At 41.5% G+C, this 11,225-nt stretch overlaps 1 pseudogene; it reads left to right on the top strand.

Annotated features, from left to right (window-relative positions):
* Window positions 1-6,980: 6,980 nt before the first annotated feature.
* Window positions 6,981-7,727, top strand: LOC143676092 (mediator of RNA polymerase II transcription subunit 7-like; annotated as a pseudogene).
* The last annotated feature ends 3,498 nt before the right edge of the window (window positions 7,728-11,225 follow it).

The following is an 11,225-nucleotide window of genomic DNA, read 5'->3' as shown; positions in this document are numbered from 1 at the left end:
CCAAGTCTTCAAAGTAAGTTGTTGGAATTTTGATTGGTACTGCATTGAATCTGTATCAATTTGGGTAGAATTGACAACTTAACTATATTTAACCTTCTTATCCATGGGCAGGGAATGTCCTTCCACCTATTTAGATCTTCTTGATTTCTTTTGGCAGTGTTATGTAGTTTTCTGTGTACATGTCCTTTACATTTCTAGTTAAGTTCATTCCTAAGTACTTGATTCTTTTAGTTAACATTTTTTTTTGTTTTTGAATTTTTAATGTCCTTTCTTTTTTTTAGGTTGTAGTTACTCTTTTTTCTTTAATATTTTTATTGACAAACCAAAACAGCATTGAAACATGAACATTCTTAACATATGAACATTCCATACTTGGTGTATAGTCAATGGCTCATTATATCATCACATGGTTGTATATTCATCATCATGATCATTTCTTAGAACATTTACATCACTCCAGAAAAAGAAATAAAAAGAAAAAACTCATACCTACTACACTCCTTACCCCTCCCTCTCATTGACCATTAGTATTTCCATCTACCCTATATGTTTTAAACTTTCTTCCCCCTATTTTTTTCTAAAACCCTTGCCACTCCTTTCATTGATCACTAGTATTTCGATCTACTCCATTTATTTTAGCATTTGTTCCCCTTATTATTTATTTACATTTAATACATATTTTTTATTCCTCTTCCCATACCATAGATAAATGAAGCATCAGACACAAAGTTGTCACAATCACACAGTCACATTTCAAAAACTATATAACTATACAATCATCTTCAATAAACATGTCTATTGGAACACAGCTCTACAAGTTCAGGCACTTCCCTCAAGCCTCTCTAATATACCTTACACTAAAAAGGGAATATTTATAAAATGCATAAGAATAACCTCCAGGATAATCTCTCAACTCCATTTAAAATCTGTCAGCAACTGACATTTTACTCTGTCTCATTTCTCTCTTCCCCCTTTTGGTCGAGAAGTTTTTCTCAATCCCTTGATGCTGAGTCCCAGCTTATTCTAGGATTTCTGTTCCATGTTGCCAGGGAGGTTTATGCCCCTGGGAGTCATGTCTCACATAGAGAGGGAGAGGGCGGTGAGTTTGTCTACCATGTTAGCTGAGAGAGGCCAAATTTGAGCACCAAAAGAGGTTTTCTGGGGGTGATGCTTAGGTCTAATTTCCAGTAGGCTTAGCCTTTCCTTTGTGGGAATGTTTCATATGAACAAACCCCAAAATTGAGGAGCTATTGATTTGGTTGTCCCCACTCTTTGTGAGAATATCAGGAATTTTCCAAATGGGAAAGCTGAATTTTCCACCTTTCTCACCATTCCCCCAAGGGGAGTCTGCAAATACTATTTTATTCACTGTTCAAGTCACTGGGATTTATTGAGGCATCACACTTGACAGACCTACAAAATCTCATGCCGTAGTCAAGGTTCCATGTACTTAATGGTGTTCAATTAACCTGTCCATATGAGTTATATTAGGAAACACACTAGTCAAAATAAAAATTTTGTACCAAATAAACAATTTTGCTTTAGTCTCACACAGAAGTTGAAGTTTTAAAATATGAATGACCATCTATTTTCAACACCTTGCAATATTGACATTCCTTTGTTCTTCTGCATGCAAAAACATTTTTAAATTTGTACATTTAGTCACTATCACTGTACACTCGGGGCATTCCTAGATTATACCATCTCAGTCTTTATCGTGTATCTTTCTTTCTGATTTCATTTGTGCCCCCAGGCCCCCTCCCTCTATCATTCTCACATTCAGCTTCATTCAGTGTTCTAACATTATTGTATTACAGTTAGGTAGTATTGTGCTATCTATTTCTGAATTTTTACAATCAGTCCTATTTCACAATCTCTATCCCTTCAGCTCCAATTGCCCAATATCTACCTTATTTCTATCTCCTGATGACCTCTGTTCTTAACTGAAATTCTCAAGTTCATTCATTAATGTTAGTTCATGTCAGTAAGAACATACAGTATTGGCCCTTTTGTTTCTGGCTAATCTCACTCAGCATAATGTCCTTGAGGTCCATCCATGTTGTTACATGCTTCATGACTTTATTCTGTCTACAGCTGGGTAATATTCCATTATATATATATGCCACATCTTGTTTAGCCACTCATCTGTTGATGGACATTTGGGATGTTTCCATCTCTTAGCAATTGTATATAATGCTGCTACAAACATTGATTTGCAAATGTCCATTTGTGTCCTTGCCCTCATGTCCTCTGAATAGGTACCTAGCCATGATATTGCCATCATGTGCCAATTCTATATTTAGCTTCCTGAGGAACTGCCCAACTGCCTTCCACAGTGGTTGTACCATTTACATTCCCACCAACAGTGGATAAGTGTGCCTCTTTTTCCACATCCTCTTCAGCACTTGTCATTTTCTGTTTTATTGATAATGGCCATTCTGGTGGGTGTGAGATGATATTTCATTGTGGTTTTGATTTGCATTTCCCTAATAGCCAGTTAGTTGCTATTTGGAATGGAAGTTTTTCTTTAATTGTCTCCTCAGTTAGGTCATTACTTGTATATAGAAACATTACTGATTTTTGCACATTAATTTTATATCCTGCCACCTTGCTGAATGTTAATAATTCAAGTAACTTTGTTGTAGATTTCTCAGGATTTTCCAAGTATAGTATCACGTCATCTGCAAATAATGAAAGTTTTACTTCCTCCTTTCCAGTTTGGATGCCTTTTCTTTTTCCTGTCTGATTGCCCTAGCTAGAACTTCTGGTTCAATGTTGACTAATAGTGGTAACAGAGGGCATCCTTGTCTTGTTCCTGATCACAGGGGGAAAGCTTTCAGTCTCTCTCCGTTGAGTATGATGCTGGCTATGAGTTTTTTTATATATGCCTTTTATCATATTGAGGAAATTAATTTTGATTCCTACATTTTTTGAAGTGTTTTTATCAGAAAAGGATGTTGAATTTTGGCAAATGTTTTTCAGCATCAATCAAGATGATCATGTGATTTTTCCCTTTTGATTTGTTAATGTGCTGTATTACATTAATTGATTGCCTTGTGTTGAATCATCCTTGCATGCCTGGTATAAACCCCACTTGATCGTGGTGTATAACTGTTTTAATGTGTTGTTGGACTCAGTTTGCTAGTATTTTGTTGAGAATTTTTGCATCTATGTTCATTAGGGAGATTGGCATGTAGTTCTCCTTTCTTGTAGCATATTTACCTCGTTTTGGTATTACAGTGATGTTAGCTTCAAAAAGTGAGTTAGGTAGTGTTCCTTTTCCTCAATTTTCTGGAAAAGTTCGAACAGGATTGGTGTTAGTTCTTTTTGGAATGTTTCATAAAATTCCTCTGTGAAGCCATCTGGTCCTGGGCTTTTCCTTGTAGAAAGATTTTTTATGACAGTTTTAATCTCTTTACTTGTGATTGGTTTGTTCAGATCTATTTCTTTGTGAGTGAGTGTAGCTTGTTTGTGTGTTTCCTGGAATTTGTCTGTCTTGTCTAAGCTTCTAGTTTGTTGTTGTATAGTTGTTCTTAGTATCCTTTTATAATTTTTAAAAAATTTCTTCAGGGTCTGTAGTAATCACCCCCTCTCATTTCTGATTTTGTTTATTCGCATCTTCTGTCTCTTTTTTCTTTGTCAGCCTTGCTAGTGCTTCATCGATTTTATTGATTTTTCTCAAAGAACCACCTTTTGGTTTTATTGATTCTTTCTGTTGTTCTTTTGTTCTCCCATTCACTGAACTCTGTTTTAATCTTTGTTATTTCTTTTCTGTTTGCTTTGGGTTTAATTTGCTGTTCTTTCTCTAGTTCCTCCTGGTGAGTAGTTAGGTCCTGGATTTTTGCTCTTTCTTCTTTTTTAATATAGGCATTTAGGGCAATAAATTTCCCTCTCAGCATAGTCTTTGCTGCATCCCATAAGTTCTGATAAGTTTTATTCTCATTTTCATTCATTTCTAGGTAGCTACCAATTTCTCTTGCAATTTCTTTTTGACCCACTGGTTATTTAAGAGTGTGTTATTTAATCTCCATATATTTGTGAATGTTCTCATTCTTTTGTGGTTATTGATATCCAGCTTCATTGCATTGTGATCAAAGAAAGTGTTTTGAATAATTTCAATGTTTTAAATTTATAAAGACCCGTTTTGTGCCCCAGCATATGATCTATCCGGGAGAATGTTCCATGAGCACTAGAGAAGAATGTATATCCTGGCGTTTTGGGGTATAATGACCTACATAAGTCTGTTAGGCCTAATTCATTTATCAAATTGTTTAAGTTCTGTGTTTCCTTGCTGATCCTCTGTCTGGTCGCTCTATCTATAGAGGAGAGTGGTGTATTGAAATCTCCTATTATCGTTGAAACACCTATAGCTCCCTTCAATTTTGTCAGTTTGTCTCCTGTGCATTGAAGCTCCTTGACTGGGAGCATAAACATTTATGATTTTTATTTCTTTTTGGTGATTTGTCCCTTTTATTAAAATATACTGTCCTTCTTTGTCTCTTATGATGTCTTTACATTTAAAGTTTATTTTGTCTGATATTACTATAGCTACTCCTGCTTTCTTTTGGTTACAGCTTGTGTGGACTATCTTTTTCCATTCTATTACTTTCACTCTATTTTGTATCTTATTTCTAAAAGGAGTCTCTTATAAGCAGCATATAGCTGGATTACATTTTTAATCCATTCTTCCAATCTGTATCTTTTAAGTGGCAAGTTTAGTCCATTAACATTCAGAATTATTTGTGTAAAAGTGTTTCTTGAATCTATCATCTTATCATTTGGATTTTATTTGTCAGATCTATATATTCTTTTCCCTCTTTCTCTTTTAATCCTTCAAGTTACCGTTACTGGTACTCTTCAATTCTGTACCCTCCTCCAGACTTCCCTCTCTTGCCTTTTTTTTTTTTTTTTTTTCATCCAGCAGATCTCCCTTTAGTATTTCTTGTAGGGCCGGTCTCTTGTTGACAAATTCTTTCAGCATTTGTTTGTCTGTGAAAATTTTAATCTCTCCCTCAGTTCTGAAGGATAATTTGGTTGGGTATAGAATTCTTGGCTGGAAGTCTTTCTATTTCAGGATCTTAAATATATCATACTACTGCCTTCTTCCCTCCATAGTGCCAGTTGAGTAGTCCAAACTCAGTCTCATATGGTTTTTCCCTTGTATATAGTAGATTGTTTTTCTCTTGTTGCTTTCAGGAGTTTCTGCTTCTCTTCAACATTTGACAGACAGATTAGTATGTGTCTTGGGGAAGGCCCATTTGGCTTTATTCTATTTGAAGTTCATTGGACTTTTCTGATTTGTATATTTATGTCCTTTACAAGGACTGGGAAGTTTTCCCCCTTTATACCTCTACTAATCTTCCTAGCCCTTTACTCTTCTCTTCTTCTTCTGGGACACTGGTGACTGTTATATTTGTGCACTTTTTTTGTCCACCATTTCCCATCCAATTCAAAATTTTCCTTTTTTTTTTTTGCCATTTGCTGATTTATGTGTTCGAAATCAGTTGCCCTGTCCTCTAGTTCACTTATTCTTTCTTCTGCCTCTTCAAATCTGCTGTTATATGTCTCTAGTATATTTTTGGTCTACTGTATCTTTAATCTCTGTAATATCTGCTGTTTTTCTATTTATTCTCTCAAATTCTTTATGCTCTTATAGTGTCTTTTTTTTTTAAATCTCCTTAGCCATCCCATTGATTTTATTTACTGTAGTTATATGAGCATCTTTGTTTAGTTGCTCTAATATCTGTGTGTCTCTTCCAGTGTTTTAATTTGGTCATTAGAATGGGCTATATCTATCTGAATCCTGACATGCTTAGTGATCTTCTGTTGCCTTCAAGGCATGTAAATAACTTGATAAGGTTCCTTTGGAAGTTTATTTCCTTCAGTAGACTTATGCTTTGCATTTACAGGATGGATATGGAGTAGGATGTGAGGCACAAGAGTGCACTGATGGGTTTCAGTGCCAGTATAGGCATGGTTTGGGGATGATATACTGGCACCTGTGAGCTTCCTTGTCCCTATCTCCCTCTCTGTGCACTCCTGAGGGCTCTGGGCCTCCATTGAAAATGGGTGTGGCAGGCTGTTTGCACTAGCTAGATGGTCTCTGGTTCTGTCCATCTCAATTCTTCAGCTTTTGCAGCCAGGGCTTCCCTACATTGTGTCAAAGATCCTCCCCAAATCACCTACACCCTGGAATCAAAGTCTAATCACTTTCCCATCCCTTCTCTAGCTGTTCCTTGGAACAGGGATGAACTTGACCTATCCTATTCCACCATCATCCCAGAATGCATATCAAGTTTTAAATGTTATCATTGAAAGAGGAAAACTCAAAGTGTTATATTGAGAATATATCTGTAACTTTTCCCCAATTTAAGAAACACTGAAGTGTGATTATATTAAATATGCAATGAGAATATAGTTTAATATCTAAAGTCTCCTGGAGGTAAAGAAGTATGAATGAAGTTTTCTAGGTGGGCAGAGGGAGGGTATTATAAAAAGCCAGAACTTCACGTGCAAAGGTGTGAAGGGGCCAAGAAAGAGTCTCATATTTTTGCAGCTACAAGTAATTAAATATTTTTGGAGACTGGAGCAAGTGAGTCATGGGGATTTCGGGCATGGGGAAAAAGTTGGCAACATCTGGTACTGAAGTTGGGAAAATAAGAAGGGGTCAGGTGTTGAAGGGCTTAAAGCAAGTAAAGGTATGTAAATTTTTTTCTTTTCCACCTTGGGAGAATTGAAATTTTGAGTTGAAATATGACATGATCATATTTGTCTCTTAGAAAGATCACTTTGTCTCATGTGGCAGACAGAGTTGAGGCAGGGAGACCTGCAAAAAAGATTGCAATAGGCTAGGTGGGATTTGAACTCCTTGTGTAGTGTGGGAACAGAGAAGAAGAATATGATATTTGAAAGATAAAATCAAAAGTATTTGGAGATTGATTTGTTGTGGAGTTAAAGACTGGGGAGAGGGTAGTGGGGCTGTGGTGGCGATGGCATTACCAGTGAAAACCTAGAGCTAGGGTCCTGATCTTCCACAATGGGTGAACCATATCAATTGAGTACACTTCCACCACCTCCGATGCAGTACATTAAGGAATGTACAGATGAAAATACTCAGGAACACCTGGTTCCCAAGCCTCCATCTCCAATAAAAGTTAGTTATATGATGTTTGGCAACCAGTTCCAACATGATGATCTGATTATCCGCCCTTAGGAAAGTCAGGGCATTGAATGGCTTCATCCTACACAGGATGAACTGAGAAAACTCAATAAGGAAAACTAATTATCCTTATTAATTTCTTAGACTTTACATATTTTGATAAGGAGCCCTGAAATTATAAAACAAGAAGCTCGAAGATCTTATGTTGCTTTTTGTACATGTGCATCATCTTGTAAATGAGTACCGACCCTACCAATCCAGAGAGACATTGAGAGTTATAATAAAAGTGCAGAAACGTCAATGCCTTGAAACAGCTGAGTGGTTTCAGAAGCATTTGGAATGCATCATTGAGATGATTCAAAGTTGCTTGGCTTCTTTGCCTGATGATTTGCCTCATTCAGAAGCAGGATGGAGACTAAAAACTGAAACAATGGATGCTGATGATAGCAGCAATTGCACTGGACAGAATCAACAACAAAGAGAAAAGTCTAGTCATAGAAGAGACCAATTTATAGAGAAAGATACTGCCTTGTGTGTCTTCATTGATTAAATGAATGAAAGACCATGAAGGATCCTTTTTTTTCTCTGCTTTTATTTTCTCCTTTCAGTAAATAGCACGTTAGTTTATTTTCTCATAGGTAGTCTTAAAAGAGGTATAACTAAAAGCCACGTAAATGGCTTTTATCTTGACTCTCCAACTTTGTCAGTTGTGAGATGTGGCAGGAAGTAATCTCACTTTATAGTATCCCTACATTAAAAGTAATCACTTTAAAAAGCAAAGTATTTGTGTAGAGAGCCGCTTTCCGGGTTTGGCCTAGTGGACACGCTGCAGCCTGCTCTAGAGTTCCCCCCGCCCATCGAGTGAGCCAAGATGGCGCTCACATCCTGCTTCCGCAAATGACGCACACGCCCACCAACCCTATCTTCCAATCACCTCTGTATACGTGGCACTAACCTATTGGGTTTGGGCACAGTATATAAGAGGTTACCCGGACGGGGTGGGTGGAGACGACCCACAGGGAGCCGTGCCTGACGGCCGCATAGAGGTTGTTCCCCCGCGGGGTATCTTGTCCCGCGCGGAACCTGTAACAGAGAATGCAAGCTTAGCTCCAGTAAAGGTCTGTGCTTACAACTGCTACGTGTCTTGGATCTGTGTTTCTCACCAGCGCGGATTTGTCTGCGTCTCTCTGTCTCTCCTCATTGTCTCACCCGCCGGCCGGGGGCTTGACGCTGAGCGAGAAGTCGCGGACAAGTGGTGGCCCGTACGGGGAACCCTTCTGCTGCCTTTCCCCGAGCTGGTGAGGACGCGCATCCTGAGTTCGCGGCGGACTTTCCACGCCTGATCACCGTGGGAAGGTGAGTGCTTCCTATTACGTGAGAGTTAAGGGCCGCGGGCTTTCAGGTAGCCCCGGTGACTCGGGAGAGCTCCCCGAGTGATTAAAGTACAGTGCCGACTGCAAGCATGGGGCAGTCAGGAAGTTCACCTTTATTACCCCCTTTAAAAACCCTTTTGAAGCAGCGGGGCATCTCGGTTAGGAAGAGTTCCCTCCTGCGGTTCTTAGACGATGTTGCTGCTTTTGCACCTTGGTTCGCCCACTCCGGGAGCCTTAGTCTGCCTTCTTGGTTAAAACTTGGTAACGACATAGAACGGGCGCGCCGGACGGGCCTTTGTATGGACCCGATCCTGGTCCCTATATGGGAGACCGTTCGTGCTTGTCTTGAGGCGGAGAATGCTACAGGCCTAAGTCCGTCTTCCGCCCTGCTGCAGGCACGGCACGCGCTCCAAGAAACTCAGTCAGTTTCGTCTGCGGACGGCTCCCGTAAAGGCAAGCCGCCAGAGTCAGACGCTAGTTCAGACACCTCTGACTCAGAGTCAGATGGTGATGAGACCGAGGGTGCAGACGCGCCTCCGCTGATCGATTGGGGGAGGCCCCCTGTCTCACCCACGCAGCCTTCCGCCCCGCCAGCGCCTGCTGCAGGGACGCGGCGGCTTCCGGTGAATGGTTTTGGTGATCTCGCCAAAAACCCTCACCACGGGCTCCCTCTGGTGGCCGAATCAGGTAATTACAGTGGCTGCTCTCCAACTTCTAAGCGCTTGTTAAAAGGAATGGGATATGTCCCCGGCAAAGGCTTAGGAGCCTCATTGCACGGGCGCGCAAGGCCTATACAAGCTGTCTCCAATTCTGACAGACGAGGCCTGGGTTTTTCCTAGGGGCCACTGAGGGGAAATTCCCACCCACACCTATAAAACTAAAATGGAAGACCAGTACCCCGGTGTGGGTGCCTCAGTGGCCATTATCACAGGAAAAACTCTCAGCATTGCATACTCTAGTGTCTATACAGCTAAAAGAGAGCCATATCATTCCCTCCACATCGCCTTGGAACACACCCGTATTTGTCATAAAGAAAAAATCAGGCAGATGGAGATTGTTACATGATTTAAGAGCCGTTAATAATTGCATGGAGTCTATGGTAAAGTTAAATACCTGCATGTGTCAGTGGATACTTGTTCTCAAGTTTTATTTGCCTCTGCCGAATCAGGAGAAAGAGTCCACCAAGTAATTGCACACTGCCTTGCCGCTTGGGCAGCTTGGGGTAAGCCGAAAATATTAAAAACAGATAACGGACCTGCTTACACCAGCAAAGCCTTCCAAAGATTTTGTGCAAATATGGAAGTGCAATTAAAACATGGTATCCCTTACAACCCTCAAGGGCAAGGAATCATTGAAAGAGCACACAGGTCTCTTAAAGACTTGCTCAAAAAACAGAAAGGGGGAATAGGCCACGGCCTGTCCCCGAAGGCTCAACTGTCTGTAGCCTTATTTACATATAATTTTTTAAATGAAAATGCACAAGGAATGACACCTGCCCTACAGCACACCACTCCGAGTCCTCCACATAGAGGTCTAGTCCGTTGGAAGGATGTCCTGTCAGGACAATGGCAAGGCCCTGACCCAGTGCTCAGCTGGGCCAGAGGCTCTGTTTGTGTTTTTCCCCAGGAACCAAGACGCCAGCCGGTGTGGATTCCGGAGAGACTGGTGAGAACCGTGACACCGCCCAGGGGCGCCGAGGAACTGCTGCCCAACAAATCAGCAAACCTTCAACCTGAACCGTCCGACCCGGCCTCCAACTCTGCTGATGATGGCGGCGACTGACGAGATGGCAACGAAAACGCTGGTCACCCTTCGATTGTTTAGAGGGGGGACCAGTTTTAATACCCCCCACTCTCCCAACAGGTGGAATCAGACCTTAAAGTGCTTGGGAAGATCAAGTTAACCCCCGTTGCCTTCGACCTTTCCAAACTGGGCGAGACTGTACAAAGTCTGTGGAACCGAGTCACCTCTTGGTTCTCTTGGCCCAATTTGACTACTTGGGTTCTCGTGGCAGTGGGACTATTAGTGGGCTTAGTCACTGTTAAATGTTTGTTAGAACGCTTGTTCCAGACACAGCAGCAACTACGTGTTTCTACCATGTTAGCTATGTCTTCCCAGTCAAATGTGGGTGTGCGTCCCTCCTCGATAGATAGCCCGTCTGAATCACCTGGGGCAAAGCTCTTGTCAGCAAGGTTTGTTGCAGGCTCCCTGGCCACTACCCGTGTTTAGCTAGGCACCAGAGGCTGTTAATTTTGCGCGCCTAGCCGCCTCGACGGTGGAGCTGCGGCCGCAGTCCTGGCCAGACTGGGCTTGGCTCTAGCCATTGCACCGAGGCCTCCGCAGCGTTTCCTATGCCCTGGCTGTCGCTCTCATAATCCCCGCTTGACCCAGTTGCGAGGCGAAGCACTGCAGGGAGGAGTCACGTGGTATCCAGTTCACGGACTCTCCGGTCTCTATATGAGGTGAGCATTCTGGTCGGTGCCAGAGGCTCCGTCGTGTGATGACGCGAGCCTAGTCCAGACTCCCCAAAGCACCAAACTATGTTGTGAGCCACTCAGGCCCACGGGAGCACCATCATCAATAGAGACACTGGGTACAAGAATACGGTCTACGGACCATGCCTCTTATAAAAACAAAAAGGGGGAGATGTAGAGAGCCGCTTTCCGGGTTTGGCCTAGTGGACACGCTGCAGC

This window comes from Tamandua tetradactyla, chromosome 3, assembly GCF_023851605.1.
Source record: "Tamandua tetradactyla isolate mTamTet1 chromosome 3, mTamTet1.pri, whole genome shotgun sequence".
NCBI lineage: Eukaryota > Metazoa > Chordata > Mammalia > Pilosa > Myrmecophagidae > Tamandua > Tamandua tetradactyla.
This window is presented reverse-complemented; position numbering and strand designations above follow the sequence as displayed.